The 14,333-nt window shown below is 38.2% G+C and overlaps 2 non-coding genes across 2 annotated transcripts; both read right to left on the reverse strand.

The window, feature by feature from the left end:
- Nucleotides 1-4,839: 4,839 nt before the first annotated feature.
- On the reverse strand, nucleotides 4,840-4,912 carry Trnak-cuu (transfer RNA lysine (anticodon CUU)). Its single transcript has one exon. It is a non-coding gene; the product is annotated as a tRNA-Lys (tRNA).
- Nucleotides 4,913-7,041: 2,129 nt separating this feature from the next.
- Nucleotides 7,042-7,114, reverse strand: Trnak-cuu (transfer RNA lysine (anticodon CUU)). The gene has a single exon. It is a non-coding gene; the product is annotated as a tRNA-Lys (tRNA).
- Between the last annotated feature and the right edge of the window lie 7,219 nt (nucleotides 7,115-14,333).

A 14,333-nucleotide genomic window follows, 5' to 3' on the forward strand; every position in this document is an offset into this window, starting at 1 on the left:
AATGTTTCACGGAGCAGCAGCTGTAATTTCATTCGTTCTGAAACGATCGCCGATTGGATCAAAAGAGGACGCCAACGCTTTCGAACATTCTGGGGGGGGGGGGGGGAGGGGCGAAAAAAAAAACAAATCAAAAAAGATAAGATCAAAATGTAATGATGACGCGGAAATATACAAATTTCGGCTCACTCACTCGTACTAATTTAGAGTATTAGTCCATGGGCCAGGCCAGATATTGGTACCATCTGAGGTGGCAAAACCTTTTTGGTGTCATTTTGTTTGTCGGGCATAGATATGCTTATTAAGCTATGATAGCATTTCCAAATGAGTAGCTTAGTCTCGTTGTTATATCCCTATACTTCTGAATCGAAACTAACCGCTATACAAAGAAGAGCACTGTCTTCTGTATGTTCCATAGAGCTGTAAAATGCAGCTCTATGGTATGTTCACAGGTGTTCTATTGTAAACGCAGTGCGCTTAGTCTTTATTTAAGGCAGCGAAGGGAATATCCAAAGGTTATGATGTCCACAGCGCTTAGTCTTTATTCTAGACGGCGAAGGGAATATTCAAAGCGTATGATCTAATAATAATAATAATTGTTTTGTATATAAACTCCAAATTTTATTGTCCGAGAATGGAAATTCTTTTTGCCCAATTGATCGTGGGCCCGGCAGCCACTGAGCAGCGCCAGATCGACGTTGCTCTAACCTTTTCAACTGTTGAACGGCAAACAAGGTAGCAGCAACTCCCATCTTTTAACGTCTTTTGGTATGACGCGGCCGGGGTTTGAACCCACAACCTCCCGATTGTGAGGGCAGCCGCTCTACTCACTGAGCAAACACATCGGTACATGATACAGTGTATATCCTTTTATCTAAAAACAACAACAACAACAAAAGCAATTCCTCGTGAATTTTACCGTATCTTTCAATTATTTATCATTTTCCGGCGAAAACGCCTCGGTGAAAACGCTGATACCACGCCAATGTCGCTTTATTTCCCTCCAACAATATAAGATATGCAAAAACAATGTACCGGTACACTACAATACATTATAATGAATGATATTGTAAATGAACAGAGTGATTTTTGTTTAAAACTGATGTATTTGTTGATAGGGTAGTATAAAAACAGTATAGATAATCCCTTTTATGAGGAACTTTAGATATGATAACGGTACATTGGTCTAGATAAAGACTAAGCGCACCGCGTGACAGCTGTGGACATCATAACCTTTTGGATATTCCCTTCGCTGCCTTGAATAAAAACTAAGCGCACCGCGTTTACAACAGAACACCTGTGGACATACAGAAGGCAGTGCTCTTCTTTGTATAGCGGTTTAGTTTCGATTCAGAAGTATAGGGATATAAAAACGAGACCAAATTGGTTAAAAATTCATTTATTATGACTAAGCTACTCATTTGGAAATGCTATCATAGCTTGATAAGCATATCTATGCCCGACAAACAAACTGACACCAAAAAGGTTGTGCCACCTCAGATGGTACCAACAACCCATTTTTCGGGTCTTGGCCCATGGACTATATTATAAGTCCTCAGTTTGTTGGTATAAATAGTTATCTATAAGGTCGTCACTATCTTGATTAGAATTGTAAGATCTAATAAGCAAAAAATGACAAGAATTCCATGTTTTGTAAGCTGAAATACGAAAATTTTCGGCTCGCTCGCTACGCTCGCTCGCCAAAATTTATCAAAAAAAAAAGAGAGATAAGAACAAAACGTGATGATGACGTAGAAATATACAAATTTGGGCTCACTCGCGCGTATTTAGAGTATTTTCTAAAGTACTCAGTTTGTTGGTATAAATCGTTATCTATAAGGCCGTCACTATATCTTGAGTAGAATTGTAAGATTTGATAAGCAAAAAATGACAAGAATTCCACGTTTTGTAAGCTGAAATACACAAATTTTCGGCTCGCTCGCTGCGCTCGCTAGCCAAAATTCATCAAAATTTATTACATTTAAATCACCCTCAAAAAGAGACCTTTTAAGTGCTTGAAAAAGCATATCATGTGGACTTTGTTTTAAGTCCCTATACCGGGATGGTATACGACACTTGTCGTAAGCTGACAGGGCTCCCCCACAAACCAGTGTCCAGTGTGAGCGTCAGGTCCCCATCCACCAGGGCAACTAGGTACTCTGCTAGATTCTGTATGATACAGCTGCATAACCTGGAAGGATGTCTGGTCCATCAGAGTCCTTTAAGTATAATATAATAATATCTCAACATATCTAAGGTCTGTAAGTGCAAGCAACAGATTTAACAACTAGAACCACTGATCTGAACCTCTACTGTAAACACAAAGAAGTTTCAAAGACTTTAGGTGGTAACTGCAATCTAAGTTACCACTTAAAGTGGTAGCAGTGGGAGCAACCCCCTTCCCCTTTCAGTTTTAAATTTTTGCGTTAAAATCATTCCCTTTTTGTTGTTACTTTGTTTTCGTTTTGAAATGTCAGAAGCTTATATCAATAGTGTTAGAGTTGGTGCTGGCTGACAGGTCCACCAGGAGTGGTTCTTTGATGGGCGTGTTAGTTGAGGGATCAATGAGAGGTGCTGCAGTGAGGAGCTCACAAGTCACATCCTCCTGTACCACCTCTTGTGCTTGTCAGTTGGTATCCAGGTCTTTTTTTTTTCTTTTTTGCAGGCAATAGTTTGGGTGAGCACGGCACTAATGACAATTTTTCAAGAACAATGCCTTGCCTACTCAATCTACAGACTTGTATTGTCTGCCCAAATCATGGATATGTTAGTTGTACTCAAAACACTAATACAGTCCAATGTCGAGTACCCAGCCATCTCTTATCTGGACTTCTTTATCATCCGCACATTCTCAAGCTCAGTGAAGACAAAAAAAAAAGTGATTTCAAAATCATGTAACTGTAGGAGTCCTACAAAACTCACAATTTACCTACAATACACCCAACAAACAATCGACATTCCTCACACATTCCTGATTTCAGTATCAACATCACTGCGTGGACATGCACGGCAATTCCAGATACCTTTTGCACGGACACTTATCTATCACTACAAGTATCAGAGATCCATCTTTCCAGATGCTATCAGGTTATTTGACAGAACGCTCTGCCGGAAGAACTAGTCACCACCATCTACCACTGCAAGCCTCTTCAAGAGGAGGTGCAGAGTATCCTGCTTTCTGAATAGAGCAGCATGGTCTTTTAATTAGCCGCACATAGTACAATGAAGAAATGATTATAAAAGTCACTGTACATACACCACACATCAGACCTGCCAAATGGTACAACTATACACTCAGTGATGGACTGTTCTTTCCAATTGCCAAGAAGAAAACAGTTACTGGCTGTTTCACGCTAAATTCCCATCAGAACAGTAGGCCTACAGTACACACTGCAGACATGATCAGAATTTTGGATGTTCATGTATAAAATATTCACTGTATAAATTATTAATGTAACCGACTCTGATCTAAAAAGGCCAGAATAGATTAAGATAGCTACTCATTCAAAAAGGCCATTGATAACACCTTCTAATTATCCCTGCGCCCTCTCTCGTCCGATGCATTATGCCCAGCCAGGGCCCCGCGCCCCGCCCAGTAGGGCCCTGCATCGTACACATCCAGATCCAGATCCAGATCCAGAACCTACATTTAGTGGGTTTATTCTAAACATTGTAAAATTTCCTCACATATCCAGCTAAATTGCTCATCCGGATAGGCATCATCGCGTCAGTCCCTACATACAAATTGTAGTCAGATAGCCGATGTCAAGAATATGTGTATCTGCTCTGGAGTTAACCCCGTCGCGGGGCGCTGTAACACAGTAATGGTACGTATTTGTCCGTATGGGGTCGCTGCTGCGGTTACTCTGGAGTAAGCCTTTAGACCTACGGCTTTACAAGCATTAGGCAGATGAAGGAGAAGGAGGAGGAGGAGGAGGAGAAGAAGAAGAAGGAGGAGGCGGAGGAGAAGAAGGAGGTTCTTCTTACATTCATGAACATTAAGACCCATTGCCAATCATGCCATTGCAACATTACGTTAGGGGCGCTCGTGTACACAGTTATACTGCGCGCTTCGCGTCGCGTTCGGCTGGTCCCTTACTCTGCTGGTACAGTGCAGTGGTGAAATTATTAGTAAGCGACCTACCTAGTTAACCAATAAATCTATTTATGGGACTACACATTCGATTTACATTGTACGCCTTGTAGTTACATACTACAAGGTTTGTAGCATTTAGTAGTAACAAAACACTTAATTAGAACCGAAGGCATATGGTTTAACCAGTGCCTCTACAATGGCTTACATCCCTCACAAATCATTTCAAGAGTAACAGCAAAGTAGGCTAAGTGAGATTTACTCACTGTTTACAGTCCAAGGTTGTTCTTCAACGTATCAACACACAGTCTACGGTGTATCTCCCTGCGTATGTGTAGCGTGCACGTGCGCGATAACATTAGTACACCTGTCATATTCGATAGCATCCTATCCTGTCGTCCTATTGGTCAATTTTCGATAATTCTCGATAATTCTCGATGGAGAATGAGATGCCGGCATCATTGATTGGCTTGGGATAATATGGCTATCGAAATTAAGCGAGATTTGTGAGTCTTATGTCTGGAACTTGTTTATGCAATATAGTTTAATTCCACTCTTTTGTAAATACTTAATATTTATTAATCAGTTTGTATTTTTCATCGATAGACCAAATAATGATGATAAAAAGCTTAATTTCACGAAGTCTCAAGGATTCTCGATAATGTTGGAATCCGAGCTCCGTAAAAAAATAATGGAATAAAAAATGATAAATAATAAGTTTTTAAAAAATAAAAGAGAAAAATTTGAATCGCCCAATGTGGGGCTCGAACCCACGACCCTGGGATTAAGAGTCCCATGCTCTACCGACTGAGCTAACCGGGCTTTCGCAAAAGTTAGCTGAATAATAGTGACTGGTTGTACAAGGTTCCAGCTTCGAGGGAGCCTCTTCAGCATTGGGATGAAAAATCTAGCAAACAAATAATCAAGCAAGCAAACTCAACTTATACTCAAACAAGCAGAGGGAAAGGAATGTGATGGAATAGCCATTCAAAAATATAAATAAGGAATAAATAGATTTAAAAAAAAAACAGCAAGAAAAATGGTGGAGTCCAGTGGAAAAAGTGACACCCTTCGAGATGTATAGGGCCTATTATTGGTAGCTCTAAATAGGTTCCTGCTGGAAAGAACACAGTGCCCACAGTGTGAGAAACCACGGTGTGAAATCTCTTCACACTGTTAATTCGAGCGTTTTAACAGTGTGAACACGATGTGAGTCATCTGTACACAGTGTGAAACAAAACATTACTACCTGAACACTCTGTGATTGGAAGATTTAGAGCGATTTCACATTGTCGACTATTATTGTGAGCACACTGTGAACACACTGTGGAACACTGTGTTCTTTCCAGTAGGGTAAATATTCCATCGCCCGTTATATCACGAAAAGCTGCTTGTTGGGGTGAATAGTCTATGGATGCTTTTGGGTCATGTAAGGAACGGGTTAATTGTGTATTCACTGTAGGCCTATTCACGACACTGCCGAAGCCGCGATAAAGACAGTTGACCTGATTTACCGCGTCTCCTTATCGTAAGGCGAAATATTGTAATCTATGAGGGACCATACGAGCTTCGGAAAAACAAATTATCAATAGGCCGAAGTATGTGATTTTCATCGCCGAGTTGAAATACACAACGAAAACTGAGATACAATTCCACACGTTCGTCTTCAATTACCGAATCCTTTAAATTTCATAACTTCCTTACCAGTGCTTACGTATAGATTTTCACTGTTGTAATCAGATTTTTTTCTTTGTTTTAAAGCCATTTGAAAGGAGCTGAGCGAAATTGGAGAAGAAAAACTTTGTGCATTGCCAAACGTATGACAGGGAAAGGGTGTGTTGATGGGGGTCATCCCACTAGATCGACACCCACGAGTCATACAGCCCACGAGCTCGACATTGAAAACAGGTCCATGAGTCATACTGCTCGCGAGTCATACAACCCATGAGTTCGACACTAGGCAAATAAAGCCCATGAGTTCGACGCCAGGTAAAAGCAGCTCACGAGTTCGACAGACAACACGGGGCTGTGTCGGTCTCGTGGGCCTTGTTAATGTCGAACTAATGGGCTGTGTGACTCGTGAGCTGTATAATTCTTGGGCTGTATGACTTGTGAGCTGGATGACACGTGGGATCGGGGACGTGCACCCGTGTTGATAGGCCTACACCATTGGTTTGGCTTTTTCACTTCAAAGGAATCAAAGATCAACACATAAGAGTTGTTATTTACACGTAAAAACTGAGGAGCATCAGACAGAAGAAATAAATGAATGAATCCTCGTGATATACACATACACTGTAACAAGCTTAAGAGATATGACACTCTAGGCAGGGGGTATCATATTGAAAATTGGATTGTTTTCGTTTCTCGTCGTTTAACACAGAATTTGGTAATTTGCTGATGACGATCTTTCAAGAGGCGTCATGACATTTATTCCGCATGACTCATCAACAATAACATTGATTTCACTCTTTTGTTTATAATATGTTCATATTGTTGAATAGGCCCTAGTTGATTGATTGATTGATTGATTGATTGATTTATTGATTGATTGATTGATTGATTGATTGATTGATTGATTGACTGATTGATTACTCTGTTGTCCACAATGAAAATTCTTTGTACATTGGATATCACAACAATATAAACTGATACATCACAGGTACACCACTGACAGACATAGCGCAGAATGCAACCGAAATTAACTCATACTAACATACACTATCACATACACCATGACAACGTCATACATTAACCCAACGTTTACAACTATACAAAATCCATCAACAGAATTGAAAATTATCACTTTCATACAATCATTCAGCTCATGACAATGACAATAAAAGCTTAAGCTCTGAAACAACCAGGAGTTTATTGTCCTGCAGGTGATTCGATGAAGTTGTATTCCGATCTCCATTTAAAGAAAAAAAAAAAGATAAACAAACCTGAGTCGCCCAATGTGGGGCTCGAACCCACGACCCTGGGATTAAGAGTCCCATGCTCTACCGACTGAGCTAACCGGGCTGCTGCGATAGATTCATGACACATAATGAGTGCTCGAACAGGTCAGCAAACATCAGAGGTTCCAGCTCGGACATCCTTCAGTACTGGGATGAAACAAACAAACACGAAGTAGTAAATGTTATGGAAAAGTCATTAAAAACAAATTATCAATAAATACATTTGAATAAAAAATGCATAGTCCAGTGGCAAAGGTGGCACCCTCCAAGATGTAGGTCCCAGTTCCGCATGAATCGCTCCATCGCCTACAGAACGCTAGTATGTGTGTGTGGGGGGGGGGGGGACTGTAACACCTTATCTTTTGAATTTAACTTGTAAGAAACGGGTTCATACTAGGTGTACAAAAAGCATTTCCCACTTTTGATCCTTAGTAGTTCGAAAACTATACATCAGATAACATTGTCATTGATATGAGTAACAGCTGAATAATGTACAATTTAGTTAGAGGTGATCTGAATATGAGAGCATGAATCAGTTTCGTTAAATTCATGATTAATTTTAAAGCCAAGTTCCAGATTTTGTACAAATTTGAATCCTCTGTACAAAATTGAACTTTACAAAAGAACCAATGATGTGTCGGGCATATGTGAGTGTGTGCTTGCAATTACCCAGAACAATAAACATGAATACCACGAATACCACCATTTCAGAGCCCTGTTGACTAGGCTTCTACTCAGATTGCTCCAAGGCACATCCCAATGCTTTATCAATAATTCTTGATGAATTGCCCTGGAAACTGCTAGTCTGAATTCATGGTAAAGGGTAAAATGCATGCACATGAAAAACATAAGCACATGTTTTCATATGCTTGCATTGACTACATTTCAGGATGAATAAACCTAGCTGTGACAAATTCCTCATGAATATGTAATAGAGCATTCCAATCCTGGTCATTGTTCAGGACCATTGTCAGGGTGTTAACGTCACACTGCCATACACACCATTTGACCCCTGTGTAAAATTAGAATTTTGTACAGAGGATTGAAAACAGAACAAAATCTGAAGCCTAATTTCAAAATATTTCTTGAATTTAATGAAACGTATTTATGCTATTCTTATGTAGGCGTTAATATCATAGGTACGAAATAAGAGAATACTAGCATAACTGTAGTTGGACAACTACACTATTTAGCTATTGCTCATATCAATGTCAGTGTTATCTGATATATAGTTTTTGAACTATTAAGGATCAAAAGTGGGAAATGTTTTTGTTTTTGTTTTTGTTTTTGGTAACACCTAGTAGTTACTGCACTGCCGTAGCCGCGGTATAGTATACATGTGACCTGATTTACCGCATTGGATTCCTTATCGTAATCAAGTTAAATGAGATATGCATACATGTATATTTGAGATGCGGACCCCTATGGAAACCAGCTATGGTGATCAGGGTTCTCCTCCTCTTGATGTGAAAATAAATTCAACTCAATTATATATTTTTATGCTATATGAAATATATAATCATCCGTAATCTGTGCGGGAATACGTGCGGGACTATAGTTATGTGCGTGAGAAGAACTCGATTATCATTTATAGGCCTACAAGCAAATGATTGTTTCACCGTGCTGTAATACAAAGAAACTGACACAGTGTTACACGCATTCATCTTCATTTTTCCCCCATTATATGAAATTATAATTTGACCGTTTGTGTGTGGGAGTGGGCATTCATTTTTATTTCTAAACTTTCTTGTGAAGTGAGTACAACATGTAACCTGAAAGTGGAATTCTCCTTCTTTAATTACGATTACTTCATAGACATGAATATATTACTTGCATATTTTAATAGCATGTTTAAGTTTCACGCTTTCAGTTTCACAAAACAATGACATTGTTCATAATCGCATATGTCAATATTAGACAATGCAAAGATGTCATTGCCTCACAACACTTTACTTTCCCATTCATTTGTACTCTCATTATATTCGCCTAGGCATATTATATCACTTTTGTATTGCATTTTCGCTGAACGAACTTAGAAAACACAAACACACGTACACGCACACACGCTCACACACACACACACACACACATACACACACACATTCATTGCATTACTTGTGTATTTGCATCAGTGACACTATTCTCAGCAATGTTTAATTTGTTTGAGAAATGGGCGATTTTGCTAGATCATTCATTCAACTGTACCCAAAAATGTTGGTGCTTTCTGCTTTTCCTTATATTTTTTATTATCATTTTCTTTCTTTCTTTCTTTCTTTCTTTCTTTCTTTCTTTCTTTCTTTCTTTCTTTCTTTCTTTCTTTCTTTCTTTCTTTCTTTATTATTTATTCATTTGGAAATTCAGCATAAAATACAAGCGGACATTGAGCACAAACAGAAAATCATATTACATGATAAGGTTGTGGTGGTTCTAAGTGCATACCGCTGGTTGCCAGGGGAGTTAATCACCGAGGCTCGAGGCCTTTCTCCCAGAATCAGTTACAGTGTATACCAATGTAACACAGTTACAAACATTATCAAAATATTACACTATTGTCTTTTCATCTTGTTCAAACATCATACACTATTAAACCTAGATATCTGCCGCAAGGTGATGAACCACCTCATCTATTACGCCCTATATAATTCCTTTCATAGATTAAAAGTTTTAAACATTGAAGATTAGGACCCCACTACTGACGTCACTGTTTCTTTTAAAGGTGCGTCTATTTCCTTATTTTCTGTCTTTCATTAAAATTCCATTATCCTGTCTAATAAATTCCAATCACTTTGAACAGGAAGTAGCTTGTCCAAGAAACATTGGAAAAAAAAAACCCAAAAAACAAACGCACATTCACAGTCACAGACACAACACACCAAACCACAGAGACAGACACACACACACGCGCGCGCGCGCACATAAGCAGAGTTGACATACAATACAATCATCTTTCCACACACCTTTCTCAATCTACTAAAGAAAAATGCTAACAAAGCAATAACTGCGGGAAAACAAGTCTGATCACGATCACTTGAAGATTACTTTACCGTCTGGCGGCCATACAAGTGACTCGCATTATCATTTGAATAATTTATAATCCTGAAATAATTTTAGCTCAAAGATGAATCAGACATCACGGACTTGTTAGTTTGGGAGGTTAATGTTCTACATGTATTTCTTTTTCTTCACTTTTCCTCCGAGACTCTTTTGAAAGGATAATAAAATCAAACTGCGGCTAAGAGTCGCATAGAGACACCAGAGTGTTCCTAACATTTTTTTCTCTTTCTTTTTTAGATATTCATTGATCCTGTCGTTAATAATTGTTCAACAGAAATGTTAAAAGTGAGTGGGCTCCTCCTATCAATGAATGAAATCCCAGTGTGATTATTGCCTCTATGTGAAGAAACTTGTCACTCCAAGGTCCACGTCCATCACTTCAACAACCCCAATAATGTTGAACATGATATTGATAACTACCCTCCATAGTTTATTCATTTTAGTTTGGAATGATACTGTATTAACTACGCTACAGTTAAGGAATTGGTTCAGCTTCCCAATCACACACGCTGAAAAATGCAAATAGATGAATAAAAAATACGGAGAATATATACACACACACACACCCACACACACATACACACACGCATAATGTACAAGTAAAGAAACTACATGGTGCCATGAAGGATATTTTTCATACAAAAACTTGTTTTAATTTTTCATCATATTCTGCAATATATTTATGCGACAAAATCCAATACATGTGCACGTTTTACGAATATCACTATTACATTGTATTTAATATCATCATGACATTAATTGATTACACTGTCACTCTTTAAAAGATACAAATCAAGAATTAAAAAAAAACAGACAAAATGAGTTTAAAAGACTGATGAAAGAAATTGCGTACGCATGTACAAAAGATAAAAATGAGAAGTTGGAGACATACATGTACACACACATACAGATACAAACTTTGACAGGTAATTTCCTGTTACTGTTCCTAAAAGTCCTTTTTTTACCCGACGGCATTTACTCGCAAGTTGAATAACCCACAAAGGATCTATTTGACTTTGACATGAATTCTGTAAAGATTATGTAACAGAAATTTCATGAAACGATTTTCAGCGCAACGTTCATGGTCATACGTTCCTTAATCACTAAACGTTGGTTCTGATAGGCCGCTTCGGATAACTCAAACAAAGAGATCATGTTCTTTCTTTCTCCACTCTCTGCTAGCTAATTTGTTTTTCCAAGTTAACTTCACAATGCGACTCCTGATTGCTTCAAGGGGAAAAAGGAGAATATTTCCCAAACGCTTCAGAGAAAGGCTGAAAATAGCCTCTTATCAACTCATCCTATGCCCTATCATCCACAAAAAGAGTAAAACTTTGAACTTTAAAAACCCGGTAGCGTGGAGAGTCATGGGTGGACCATTCGAACATACCCGAGCATGGTATCCCAACACCACCGGGTCTTAAAGCCATAAGTCGCTTAAATATTATGTATATAAACAAAAGACTGAATGTCGCTTACAGAGAAAGAAATACAGTAACAACATAAAATATATGCATTATTTCTCTACTATTTTCACTGTCTCCATCTATAATGCATGGCATCTCGAAGTGTTCTCACGTACAGAAATGCATTTCAATCATCTTGTGATTCACAGGATATCAACTTACAATATCCATGTATAAAAGTACTTTTTTTACGCACAAAACTGAACTACACGTCATGAAGAAAAGCAAACGCTATACTCAATTTCAGTACCACAAAAGACTGAAAAACATAACTATATGAAAATACATAAGCCAAACTATAGATTAATGTCTAGAGAATATCCCATCAGAAAAGACCAAAGTATGTTTTGAAAAACAGAAATTTATACACATGATAGAGAGCACATATACATTTTATATCGATGACAAAATCATAACTGAGTAATACACATATTTCTGCATCAATTTTAATCAACGCACATTATACAAGAATACACACACTAAAACATTCTAATCATCACCCCTCTATTTCACATAAACCTTGTCGGCCTTATATCTGTAATAAATAAGATATTTCGTCTAGCAATTCAATTCATAATCATGACACGCGATGTTAAAACCAAAGCTAAAATTCAATAACGCCACATCGCAACAACAAAAAAGTAATGAATAGATAAATTTGAAAAAAAAAAAGCATACTCACAATACATTGTACTTGACTATGTACAAGGCAATGGCTCGTAGAAATACATTGTGGTAACAAGATTTAATTTCATTTTCTCTTTGTTTTCAGAGTATCTTTCCCCCTCCCTTTAAATTATCGCTTGCCTGACTATGCTTTAAAATTTCTGGCAGGCTGTAACACTTGTCATGATTTTTTTTTCCATAATTCATATGCGGGGTTGAGTAATGGTGCAAATGCTGCCTTCTGTGAAGCTCATAGTGCATAAATGCATGAGAAGGTCAGATTGTTACTTGTGAACAGCACAAAACCTAGGTTGGCAAATTGGCAGCAATGTGGCACAGAAACATTTCTTCCTCCCTATATTCATGTCACCTCCCGAAAATATATTTCTCACTTTTTGTTTTGTTGCTTTTCAGTGTTTACATATAGTGCGTGTTCATTCCTTTCCCCTGAATTGTCTAAGACTTGAGTCATACTAATAATGGTTGCGTTGCGCCATCAAGGTGTTACCTACATTGGTGCCTTTGAAATCCTTTTGATGTTCATGGACAGCTGTATGTGCAGATCCTTCACGATTTACACACCATCATATTTACTACTGTATCATTTATACGCCCAAATTTGATAAAGTGTATTTTTGGCATTTATATATATTTGTGTGCCCACTGCAAACACCTGATAGATTTTAAAAATAAAAGGAAAAACAAAAATATAAGGGTCGGCTAGCAAGCATCACATACAAATGAAACATCACCTCATCATACTCATAACTACACGTAACAATACACGGTGAAGGATCAATTTGCATAATACTTATAGTCACTATGTCGACATTTCCCATTCCAAGTTGCTGTTGTTGCTGTTGTTGTTGTTTTAGAAACAAATCTGTTTCAAATATCAAACATCATCACAACACTGTTATTTCTTCAGGACCTGCAAGTTGCATTTTATTTTAAGTCCCACACATGATATTATTGACAATGAAAGAGTTTAATAATTATTCCCCTCCCCTCCTCTTTCATCTTTTAGTGACATTTGCAAAACACACAGTAAGAGACATACCATAATTGCTTACAAATACAATGTCATTATGTGCAGCCACTTCATTAAAATCTTATGAACTGTGGCAAATGTGCAACATGGATCTGTACAATGCACATGTAGCAAGACAATAGTCAATCTGTCTGATCTTGATCTAGCAGAAACATTTGAAATACCATCCCATGGAATAATGCATCATGACAACAAAGTTGACTTGGTGACATATACATTTCAACTTTCATTCAGAGGGTGGGGAGAGTGGCACATTTAACCCACTGCTAGCCACCTTGCACCTGCAACCTGATATCCTAGCAACGGAGTTTGTTTGCAGTAGTATACAAGTGTTTCCCCTTCCCCAATAATTATGCATCCGTCACACAGTGAACTGGTTTCAGCTAGAGCCAAAGCTGCAATTTACTTTGTACTTGCGTGTGTGTGTAGCGCTGATATGGTACCTCTGTTACAAAAGACAGTATCAAAACCCAATGCATCTTTGTTTATCACGCACAGAGATACGTAGTATCACTTAGAAGCACCACGACCATCGCTAACCCATCCTTCAAACCGATTATTTGACTACTACTACTATTCGGTCCCCGGTTGTATGAATTGCTTGAATTTCTTTGACAACCCCAAAAATGTATAACATTTTCATTTTCTTCGTACGAGAGAAAATAATGTGCTTTGATGAAAACACAAGAGTACTGAAGATTCTAAATCAGCTTCTTCGGGGGGGGGGGGGGGGGTTGGAGACAGGAAAATCTTTGCATGCTCACCATCAAATGCAATGAACGTTTTTTAATCAAACTTAAGCACATCTTAGCACATTTTCCATTTCCGTATCAGGTGTGGCCGCCCAGGAAATTTGTTCTAAGCAGTGCTGGCAAAAGACACTTGTCATGAACATCACACTTTACATCTGGAGACTTCTGCATGACTGCATGCATCAAAAAACCTCATCGGGCAAAATACCGAGTTAGCAAAGCCAGCAGTGTTTACATTACCACAAACTTTATGAATTTGCCACAGACAAAATGGGCTATTGGTGAACTATCCCA

The sequence above is a fragment of the Diadema antillarum genome, unplaced genomic scaffold, assembly GCF_040938485.1.
Source record: "Diadema antillarum isolate AM-2024a unplaced genomic scaffold, OU_Dant_1.0 seq00000288_RagTag, whole genome shotgun sequence".
In the NCBI taxonomy this organism is placed as follows: domain Eukaryota; kingdom Metazoa; phylum Echinodermata; class Echinoidea; order Diadematoida; family Diadematidae; genus Diadema; species Diadema antillarum.